At 43.1% G+C, this 12,092-nt stretch overlaps 1 protein-coding gene across 1 annotated transcript in view; it reads right to left on the minus strand.

Annotated features, from left to right (window-relative positions):
- Positions 1-12,092, minus strand: part of ITPRIP (inositol 1,4,5-trisphosphate receptor interacting protein) — a 70,234-nt gene that overhangs the window by 55,409 nt on the left and 2,733 nt on the right. The gene's annotated exons all lie outside the window — the stretch shown is intronic.

Below are 12,092 nucleotides of genomic sequence, written 5' to 3' on the forward strand. Positions count from 1 at the left end.
GGGATGCACAATGCTGACCCCACTATGCCTCACTGTGGGGATGGTGATCTTCTGGGGATGCAAAATGCTGCTCCCTTCATGCCTCAATGTGGGGATTGTAATCTTCTGGGGATGCACAATGCTGACCCCACTATGCCTCACTGTGGGAATGGTGATCTTTTGGGGATGCATAATGCTGCCACACCATACCTCACTGTGGAGATGGTGATCTTTGAGGATGCACAATGCTGCCTCCACCAAGCCTCACTGTGGGGATGATGATTTTCTGGGGATGCCCAATGCTGCTCCCATCATGCTTCAATGTGGGAATGGTGATCTTTTGGGGATGCATAATGCTGCCCCACCATACCTCACTGCGGAGATGGTGATCTTTGGGGATGCACAATGCTGCCTCCACCAAGCCTCACTGTGGGGATGATGATTTTCTGGGGATGCGCAATGCTGCTCCCATCATGCCTCACTGTGGGGATGGTGATCTTTTGGGGATGCACAATGCTGCCTCTCCCATGTCGCACTGTGGGGAGGGTGATCTTCTGGGGATGACCGGTGCCAGTTTTGCACATTATTATGACTAAAATGTTGCATCTCGAACTCAACAAACAGAACACGTTTCCTCGCATGATTTTGGCCGATGTGAGATTCTGGCAAAAAAATAGCCAAGGTTGGATTTTTTTGTAAGAAAAAGCTTCTGTCTTGACCCCCAACCCCGGGAAGAATACGGGAGATTGTTGGCCACATGCAGGACATAACCGATGCCTGCCAGAAATTCCTGCAGCTCCCTTACTGTTGCTGTTGTGCCTTTTCGCCGCCTCGAGCACCAAATTTCTTCTTGTCTTTTCATCACTTCTTCACTGTTGTGCCAAATATCAGCCACTTCTTCAGCATCCATGACAGATCTAATCACATGGACATTGTCTTGCACCTTCTCCCGACTGACAACTTTCCACAGTGAAATCCTCTGCTGTGTTGTCAGCTGTTTACAGACCAGAAAATGGTAGGAAAATCCTCCTAGAAACTTTCTCTGGGGCAAATCAGAATCGCTGTAAATGACGGCGGCCGAGCGCTGACTACTATGTAACATGGGGGGGGGGGACGTGATCGGCTGATTCTGAGCACAACCACATCTCTGATTAGAAGAGGGTGCTAACACTTAGGCCGGCATCACACTCAGCGTATAAAAATACGGTCCGTAATTTACGGCCGTAATACGCAGAAAAGTCCCCAAAATAGTGGTCCGTATCTCCTCCGTAGGCAGGGTGTGTCAGCGTATTTTGCGCAAGGCATCCTCCGTATGTAATCTGTATGGCATCCGTACTGCGAGATTTTCTCGCAGGCTTGCAAAACCGACATACGGACATACAATGGATCCATGTTCTCCAAAAATCATAAAAACATATACACTGTCTATATGTCATTGAGACACATACATATATATATATATACTAGCTGAAGAGCCCGGCGTTGCCTGGGCATAGTAAATATCTGTGGTTAGTTATAGCACGTCACTTCTCTTATTTTCCCATCACGCCTCTCATTTTCCCAATCACATCTTTAATTTTCCCCCTCACATCTCTCATTTTCCCCCTCACATCTCTCATTTTCTCCCTCACTCCTCTCATTCCCGCCTAACACTTGTCATTTCGACCTCACATCTGTCATTTTCCGATCACTCCACTATTTTCCCTCACTCCTCTCATGTTGCACTCACACCTTTTCATTTTCACCTCAGTATATACATGTTTGTCATCTCCCTTATATATAGTATACACCTGTATGTCATCTCCTGTATATAGTATATACCTGTATGTCATCTCCCCTGTATATAGTATATACCTGCTGTGTGTCATCTCCCCTGTATATAGTATATACCTGTATGTCATCTCCTCCTATATATAGTATATACCTGTATGTCATCTCCTCCTATATATAGTATATACCTGTATGTCATCTCCTTCTATATATAGTATATACCTGTATGTCATCTCCTCCTGTATATAGTATATACCTGTGTGTCATCTCCCCTGTATACAGTATATATCTGTGTGTCATCTCCTCCTGTATATAGTATATACCTGTATGTCATCTTCTATATATACCATATACCTGTATGTCATCTCCTCCTGTATATAGTATATACCTGTAGGTAATCTGCTCCTGTATATAGTATATACCTGTGTGTCATCTCCTCCTGTATATAGTATATACCTGTATGTCATCTCCTCCTGTATATAGTATGTACCTGTATGTCATCTCCTCCTCTATATAGTATATACCTGTGTGTCATCTCTCCTGTATATAGTATATATCTGTGTCATCTCCCCTGTATATAGTATATACCTGTGTGATCTCCTGTATTAGACCTCGTTAACACGTTATTTGCTCAGTATTTTTACCTCAGTATTTGTAAGATAAATTGGCAGCCTGATAAATCCCCAGCCAACAGGAAGCCCTCCCCCTGGCAGTATATATTAGCTCACACATACACATAATAGACAGGTCATGTGACTGACAGCTGCTGTATTTCCTATATGGTACATTTGTTGCTCTTGTAGTTTGTGTGCTTATTAATCAGATTTTTATTTTTGAAGGCTAATACCAGACTTGTGTGTGTTTTAGGGCGAGTTTCGTTTGTCAAGTTGTGTGTGTTGAGTTTTGTGTGGCGACATGCATGTAGCGACTTTTGTGAGATGAGTTTTGTGTAGCAACATGCGTGTAGCAACTTTTTGTGTCGAGTTGCATGTGACAGGTTAGTGTAGCAAGTTGTGTGCAGCAAGTTTTGCGCATGGCGAGTTTTGCGCGTTGCGAGTATTATGTGTGGTGCCTTTTGAGTATGTGCAAGTTTTGTGTGAGGCAACTTTTGCATGTGTTGCAAATTTTGTGCATGTGGCAATTTTTCCGCGTGTGCAAGTTTTGCGTGTGGCGAGTTTTCCATGAGGTGGGTTTTGCACTTGTGGCGAGTTTTGCGTGAGCCTAGTTTTTGCATGTGGCGAGTTTTGCGCGTGGTGAGTTTTGAGCGGCGACTTTTGTGTTTCGACTTTTATGTGGTGAGGTTGGTGTATGTGTGGTGAAATGTGTGCTGAGGGTGGTATATGTGTTCAAGCACGTCGTAGTGTGTGGCGCATTTTGTGTGTGTGTTTATATCCTCGTGTGTGGTGAGTATCTCATGTCGGGGCCCCACCTTAGCAACTGTACGGTATATACTCTTTGGCGCCATCGCTCTCATTCTTTAAGTCCCCCTTGTTCACATCTGGCAGCTGTCAATTTGCCTCCAACACTTTTCCTTTCACTTTTCCCCATTATGTAGATAGGGGAAAAATAGTTTGGCGAATTGGAAAGCGCGGAGTTAAAATTTAACCTCACAACGTAGCCTATGACGCTCTCAGGGTCCCGACGTGTGACTGTGCAAAATTTTGTGGCTGTAGCTGCGACGCCTCCAACACTTTTCATTTCACTTTTTCCCCATTATGTAGATAGGGGCAAAATTGTTTGGTGAATTGGAACGCACGGGGTTAAAATTTCGCCTCACAACATAGCCTATGACGCTCTCGGGGTCCAGACGTGTGACTGTGCAAAATTTTGTGGCTGTAGCTGCGACGGTGCAGATGCCAATCCCGGACATACACACACACACACACATTCAGCTTTATATAGTAGACTAGCTGAAGAGCCCGGCGTTGCCTGGGCATAGTAAATATCTGTGGTTAGTTATAGCACCTCACTTCTCTTATTTTCCCATCACGCCTCTCATTTTCCCAATCACATCTTTAATTTTCCCCCTCACATCTCTCATTTTCTCCCTCACTCCTCTCATTCCCCCCTAACACTTGTCATTTCGACCTCACATCTGTCATTTTCCGATCACTCCACTATTTTCCCTCACTCCTCTCATTTTGCACTCACACCTTTTCATTTTCACCTCACACCTCTCATTTTCACCTCAGTATATACATGTTTGTCATCTCCCTTATATATAGTATACACCTGTATGTCATCTCCTGTATTTAGTATATACCCGTATGTCATCTCCCCTGTATATAGTATATACCTGCTGTGTGTCATCTCCCCTGTATATAGTATATACCTGTATGTCATCTCCTCCTATATATAGTATATACCTGTAAGTCATCTCCTCCTATATATAGTATATACCTGTATGTCATCTCCTCCTATATATAGTATATACCTGTATGTCATCTCCTTCTATATATAGCATATACCTGTATGTCATCTCCTCCTGTATATAGTATATACCTGTGTGTCATCTCCCCTGTATATAGTATATATCTGTGTGTCATCTCCTCCTGTATATAGTATATACCTGTATGTCATCTCCTCCTGTATATAGTATATACGTGTGTCATCTCCCCTGTATATAGTATATACCTGTGTGTCATCTCCCCTGTATATAGTATATATGTGTCATCTCCTCCTGTATATAGTATATACCTGTATGTCATCTCCTCCTGTATATAGTATATACGTGTGTCATCTCCCCTGTATATAGTAAATATCTGTGTGTCATCTCCTCCTGTATATAGTATATACCTGTATGTCATCTTCTATATATAGCATATACCTGTATGTCATCTCCTCCTGTATATAGTATATACCTGTAGGTAATCTGCTCCTGTATATAGTATATACCTGTGTGTCTTCTCCTCCTGTATATAGTATATACCTGTATGTCATCTCCTCCTGTATATAGTATGTACCTGTATGTCATCTCCTCCTCTATATAGTATATACCTGTGTGTCATCTCTCCTGTATATAGTATATATCTGTGTGCCATCTCCCCTGTATATAGTATATACCTGTGTGTCATCTCCTCCTGTATTAGACCTCGTTCACACGTTATTTGCTCAGTATTTTTACCTCAGTATTTGTAAGCTAAATTGGCAGCCTGATAAATCCCCAGCCAACAGGAAGCCCTCCCCCTGGCAGTATATATTAGCTCACACATACACATAATAGACAGGTCATGTGACTGACAGCTGCCGTATTTCCTATATGGTACATTTGTTGCTCTTGTAGCTTGTCTGCTTATTAATCAGATTTTTATTTTTGAAGGATAATACCAGACTTGTGTGTGTTTTAGGGCGAGTTTCGTTTGTCAAGTTGTGTGTGTTGAGTTGTGTGTGGCGACATGCATGTAGCGACTTTTGTGAGATGAGTTTTGTGTGGCAACATGCGTGTAGCAACTTTTTGTGTGTCGAGTTGCATGTGACAGGTTAAGTGTAGCAAGTTGTGTGCAGCAAGTTTTGGGCATGGCGAGTTTTGCGCGTGGTGAGTTTTATGTGTAGTACCTTTTGAGTATGTGCAAGTTTTGTGTGAGGCAACTTTTGCATGTGTTGCAAATTTTGTGCATGTGGCAATTTTTCCGCGTGTGCAAGTTTTGCGTGTGGTGAGTTTTCCATGAGGCGAGTTTTGCATTTGTGGCGAGTTTTGAGCGGCGACTTTTGTGCTTCAACTTTTATGTGGCGAGGTTGGTGTATGTGTGGTGAAATGTGTGCTGAGGGTGGTATATGTGTTCAAGCACGTGGTAGTGTGTGGCGCATTTTGTGTGTGTTCATATCCCCGTGTGTGGTGAGTATCTCATGTTGGGGCCCCACCTTAGTAACTGTACGGTATATACTCTTTGGCGCCATCGCTCTCATTCTTTAAGTCCCCCTTGTTCACATCTGCTGTCAATTTGCCTCCTACACTTTTCCTTTCATTTTTCCCCATTATGTAGATAGGGGCAAAATTGTTTGGTGAATTGGAAAGCGCGGGGTTAAAATTTCGCCTCACAACATAGCCTATGACGCTCTCGGGGTCCAGACGTGTGACTGTGCAAAATTTTGTTTCTGTAGCTGCGACGCTTCCAACACTTTTCCTTTCACTTTTTTCCCCATTATGTAGATCGGGGCAAAATTGTTTGGTGAATTGGAACGCGCGGGGTTAAAATTTCGCCTCACAATATAGCCTGTGACGCTCTCGGGGTCCAGACGTGTGACTGTGCAAAATTTTGTGGCTGTAGCTGCGACGGTGCAGATGCCAATCCCGGACATACACACACACACATTCAGCTTTATATAGTAGATATACAGTGGGGCAAAAAAGTATTTAGTCAGTCAGCAATAGTGCAAGTTCCACCACTTAAAAAGATAAGAGGCGTCTGTAATTTACATCATAGGTAGACCTCAACTATGGGAGACAAACTGAGAAAAAAAAATCCAGAAAATCACATTGTCTGTTTTTTTAACATTTTATTTGCATATTATGGTGGAAAATAAGTATTTGGTCAGAAACAAACAATCAAGATTTCTGGCTCTCACAGACCTGTAACTTCTTTTTTAAGAGTCTCCTCTTTCCTCCACTCATTACCTGTAGTAATGGCACCTGTTTAAACTTGTTATCAGTATAAAAAGACACCTGTCCACACCCTCAAAGAGTCTGACTCCAAACTCCACTATGGTGAAGACCAAAGAGCTGTCAAAGGACACCAGAAACAAAATTGTAGCCCTGCACCAGGCTGGGAAGACTGAATCTGCAATAGCCAACCAGCTTGGAGTGAAGAAATCAACAGTGGGAGCAATAATTAGAAAATGGAAGACATACAAGACCACTGATAATCTCCCTCGATCTGGGGCTCCATGCAAAATCCCACCCCGTGGGGTCAGAATGATCACAAGAACGGTGAGCAAAAATCCCAGAACCACACGGGGGGACCTAGTGAATGAACTGCAGAGAGCTGGGACCAATGTAACAAGGACTACCATAAGTAACACACTACGCCACCATGGACTCAGATCCTGCAGTGCCAGACGTGTCCCACTGCTTAAGCCAGTACATGTCCGGGCCCGTCTGAAGTTTGCTAGAGAGCATTTGGATGATCCAGAGGAGTTTTGGGAGAATGTCCTATGGTCTGATGAAACCAAACTGGAACTGTTTGGTAGAAACACAACTTGTCGTGTTTGGAGGAAAAAGAATACTGAGTTGCATCCATCAAACACCATACCTACTGTAAAGCATGGTGGTGGAAACATCATGCTTTGGGGCTGTTTCTCTGCAAAGGGGCCAGGACGACTGATCTGGGTACATGAAAGAATGAATGGGGCCATGTATCGTGAGATTTTGAGTGCAAACCTCCTTCCATCAGCAAGGGCATTGAAGATGAAACGTGGCTGGGTCTTTCAACATGACAATGATCCAAAGCACACCGCCAGGGCAACGAAGGAGTGGCTTCGTAAGAAGCATTTCAAGGTCCTGGAGTGGCCTAGCCAGTCTCCAGATCTCAACCCTGTAGAAAACCTTTGGAGGGAGTTGAAAGTCCGTGTTGCCAAGCGAAAAGCTAAAAACATCACTGCTCTAGAGGAGATCTGCATGGAGGAATGGGCCAACATACCAACAACAGTGTGTGGCAACCTTGTGAAGACTTACAGAAAACGTTTGACCTCTGTCATTGCCAACAAAGGATATATTACAAAGTATTCGATGAAATTTTGTTTCTGACCAAATACTTATTTTCCACCATAATATGCAAATAAAATGTTAAAAAAACAGACAATGTGATTTTCTTGATTTTTTTTTCTCAGTTTGTCTCCCATAGTTGAGGGCTACCTATGATGTAAATTACAGATGCCTCTCATCTTTTTAAGTGGTGGAACTTGCACTATTGCTGACTGACTAAATACTTTTTTGCCCCACTGTATATTAATGTTTACTTCAGCACGATATAGCAGAAAGCCAGTAATTCAATTACCGGCTTTTGCTTTCTCCTTCCTAAACCCGACATGATTTGAGACATGGTTACATACAGTAAACCATCTCATATCCCCATTTTTTTTGCAGATTCCACACTACTAATGTCAGTAGTGTGTATGTGCAAAATTTGGCCGTTCTAGCTATTAAATTTAAGGGTTAAATGGCGGAAAAAATTGGCGTGGGCTCCCGCGCAATTTTCTCCACCAGAGTAGTAAAGCCAGTGACTGAGGGCAGATATTAATAGCCTGGAGAGGGTCCATGGTTATTGCCCCCCCCCCCCCCCCCCTGGCTAAAAACATCTGCCCCCAGCCACCCCAGAAAAGGCACATCTGGAAGATGCGCCTATTCTGGCACTTGGCCACTCTCTTCCCATTCCCGTGTAGTGGTGGGATATGGGGTAATGAAGGGTTAATGTCACCTTGCTATTGTAACGTGACATTAAGCCAGATTAATAATGGAGGGAGCATTGTTATATGTCTCATTTTAATTGTTGGATTTCATTAAACGATTGCATTTTATGGAGCTGGAACTCAAACCTTTTTTTTTCTTCTTAATAAAAACACACACACATTATTATAAATTATTTTAATGAAATGAACACACAGTTTGTTTGAATATTTTATTGTTCTCTCAATCCACCTGAAGACCCTCGATCTGTAACATATTAAAAATAACAAACCAACAATATACATACCTTCTGTCGATATATCCCACGATGTAAATCCATCTGAAGGGGTTAAAATATTTTACAGCCAGGAGCTCTGCTATAATGCAGCGGTGCTCCTGACTGTAAAACCACAGCGAATGAAGGTAATGTAGGTCAATGACCTGTAGTTACCTTCATTCGCGGTGAGGCGCCCTCTGCTGGATGTCCCTCGAGCATGGGAAAAAAAAAAATCAGAAAAGTTCCCAGGATCGAGTTCATATGAGGACAACCAGCAGGGGGCGCATCACCGCGAATGAAGGTAACTACAGGTTATTGACCTACATTACCTTCATTCCCAGGGTTTTACAGCCAGGAGCACAGCTGCATTATAGCAGAGCTCCTGGCTGTAAAATATTTTAACCCCTTCAGATGGATTTACATCGTGGGACGTTACAGATCTACAGAAGGTATGTATATTGTTGGTTTATTATGTTTCCTTTGTTACAGAGCGAGAATAAAATAATAATGTGTTTGTGTTTTTATTAACCATTTCATGCTATTGGATTAATAATGGATAGGTGTCATAATTGACGCCTCTCCATTATTAATTTGGCTTAATGTCACCTTACAATAGCAAGGTGACATCAACCCTTCATTACCCCATATCCCACCGCTACACGGGAATGGGAAGAGAGTGGCCAAGTGCCAGAATAGGCGCATCTTCCAGATGTGCCTTTTCTGGGGTGGCTGGGGGCAGGTGTTTTTTGCCAGGGAGGGGGAGCAATAACCGTGGACCCTCTCCAGGCTATTAATATCTGCCCTCAGTCACTGGCTTTACTACTCTGGCGGAGAAAATTGCGCGGGAGCCCACGCCAATTTTTTCCGCCATTTAACCCTTAACCCCTATCTGTCCTTGGACGGGATAGTACGTCCGAGGTCAGATCCCCTGCTTTGATGCAGGGCTCCGCGGTGAGCCAGCATCAAAGCCGGGACACGTCAGCTGTTTTGAACAGCTGACATGTGCCCATAATAGGCGCGGGCAGAATCGCGATCTGCCCGCGCCTATTACGGGCACATGTCAGCTGTTTTGAACAGCTGACATGTGCCCGTAATAGGCGCGGGCAGAATCGCGATCTGCCCGCGCCTATTAACTAGTTAAATGCCGCTGTCAAACGCAGACAGCGGCATTTAACTACCGCTTCCGGCCGGGCGGCCGGAAATGACGTCATCGCCGACCCCCATCACATGATCGGGGGTCGGCGATGCATCTCCATTGTAACCATAGAGGTCCTTGAGACCTCTATGGTTACTGATCGCCGGTGGCTGTGAGCGCCACCCTGTGGTCGGCGCTCACAGCACACCTCCATTTCTGCTACATAGCAGCGATCAGCAGATCACTGCTATGTAGCAGAGGCGATCGTGCTGTGCCTGCTTCTAGCCTCCCATGGAGGCTATTGAAGCATGGCAAAAGTTAAAAAAAAAAGTTGAAAAAAATGTTAAAAAAATAAAATAAATATAAAAGTTTAAATCACCCCCCTTTCGCCCCAATCAAAATAAATCAATTAAAAAAATATCAAATCTACACATATTTGGTATCGCCGCGCTCAGAATTGCCCGATCTATCAATTAAAAAAAAGCATTAACCTGATCGCTAAACAGCGTAGCGGGAAAAAAATTTGAAACACCAGAATTACGTTTTTTGGTCGCTGCGACATTGCATTAAAATGCAATAACGGGCGATCAAAAGAACGTATCTGCACCGAAATGCTATCAATAAAAACGTCATCTCGGCACGCAAAAAATAAGCCCTCAACCGACCCCAGATCATGAAAAATGGAGATGCTACGAGTATCGGAAAATGGCGCAAATTTTTTTTTTTTTTTTTTTTAGCATAGTTTGGAATTTTTTTTCACCACTTAGATAAAAAATAACCTAGTCATGTTAGGTGTCGATGAACTCGTAGTGACCTGGAGAATCATAATGTCAAGTCAGTTTTAGCATTTAGTGAACCTAGCAAAAAAGCCAAACAAAAAACAAGTGTGGGACTGCACTTTTTTTGCAATTTCACCGCACTTGGAATTTTTTTCCCGTTTTCTAGTACAAAACATGCTAAAACCAATGATGTCGTTCAAAAGTACAACTCGTCCCGCAAAAAATAAGCTCTCACATGGCCAAATTGACGGAAAAATAAAAAAGTTATGGCTCTGGGAAGGAGGGGAGTGAAAAATGAACACGGAAAAATGAAAAATCCCATGGTCATGAAGGGGTTAAAATTAATAGCTAGAGCGCCCAAATTTTGCACATACACACTACTAACATTAGTAGTGTGGAATATGCCAAAAAAATGGGGATATGAGATGGTTTACTGTATGTAACCATGTCTCATATCATGTCGGGTTTAGGAAGGAGAAATGAAAAGCCGACAATTGAATTAGCGGCTTTTCTGCTATATCGCGCTGGATGAAATATTAATATATATATATATATATATATATATATATATATATATATATATATATATATGTACTAGGTTGTGGCCCGTTTCTAACACATCGGGTATTCTAGAATATGCATGTCCCCGTAGTATATGGACAATGATGATTCCAGAATTCGCGGCAGACTGTGCCCGTCGCTGATTGGTCGAGGCAACCTTTATGACATAATCGTCGCCATGGCAACCATTATGACATCTACGTCGATACTGTGCCCGTTGCTGATTGGTCGAGGCCTGGTGGCCTCGACCAATCAGACGCGGGATTTCCAGGACAGACTGACAGAAAGACAGACAGACAGACAGACGGAAAAACCCTTAGGCAATTATATATATATATACCTATTCTATGTGTACACATTTATTCTACCTATTCTATTCTAAGCTGTCAGTGTGATTTTACTGTACACTGCACTGAATTGCCGGCTTTTCTCTCTAACAGCGCTGCGTATTTCTCGCAAGTCACACTGCTGGTCCGTGTGTAATCCGTATTTTTGGGGCTTCCATAGACTTTCATTGGCGGATTTTTTGCGCAATAAGGTGACAAACACAGCATGCTGCGATTTTCTACGGCCGTAGAAAACCGTATAATACTGATCAGTAAAATACGGCAGATAGGAGCAGGGGCATAGAGAATAATTGTGCCGTATGCAATCCGTATTTTCAGCACCTCTCTTACGTCCGTAAAACACGGTAGTGTGACGCCGGACTTATGCAACCAGATTATTTTAGTGTTGACATTTTTATTTCTTCCCTCTAAATGATTTCAGTTTGTTTCTCAATGGATTTGTGATGATTATGGGAGACATTAAAGTGGGAAATGATTCTTGGCACTGTAAAAGGGGTGTGAAGACTTTTTATATCCACTGTATGTCCTATTCATACATGGATGACACATTCTGATTGACTTATCTCAAGCAAAAATACACTTTTCCCAGAATATCCCTTTAAATCCTCCAAATTTCCCATTTTTCCTCTGTCATTGTTGCAGTAACAGAGCTGGTAACAAAGGTGAGCGCCCCAGTCCTCCCCAGTGACTCACTGCTTACTCACTAGTCCTCCCCAGTGACTCACCGCTTACTCACTAGTCCTCCCCAGTGACTCACCGCTTACTCACTAGTCCTCCCCAGTGACTCACCGCTTACTCACTAGTCCTCCCCAGTGACTCACCGCTTACTCACTAGTCCTCCCCAGTGACTCACCGCTTACTC

Source organism: Ranitomeya imitator, chromosome 2 (genome assembly GCF_032444005.1).
Source record: "Ranitomeya imitator isolate aRanImi1 chromosome 2, aRanImi1.pri, whole genome shotgun sequence".
Taxonomy (NCBI): Eukaryota; Metazoa; Chordata; class Amphibia; order Anura; family Dendrobatidae; genus Ranitomeya; species Ranitomeya imitator.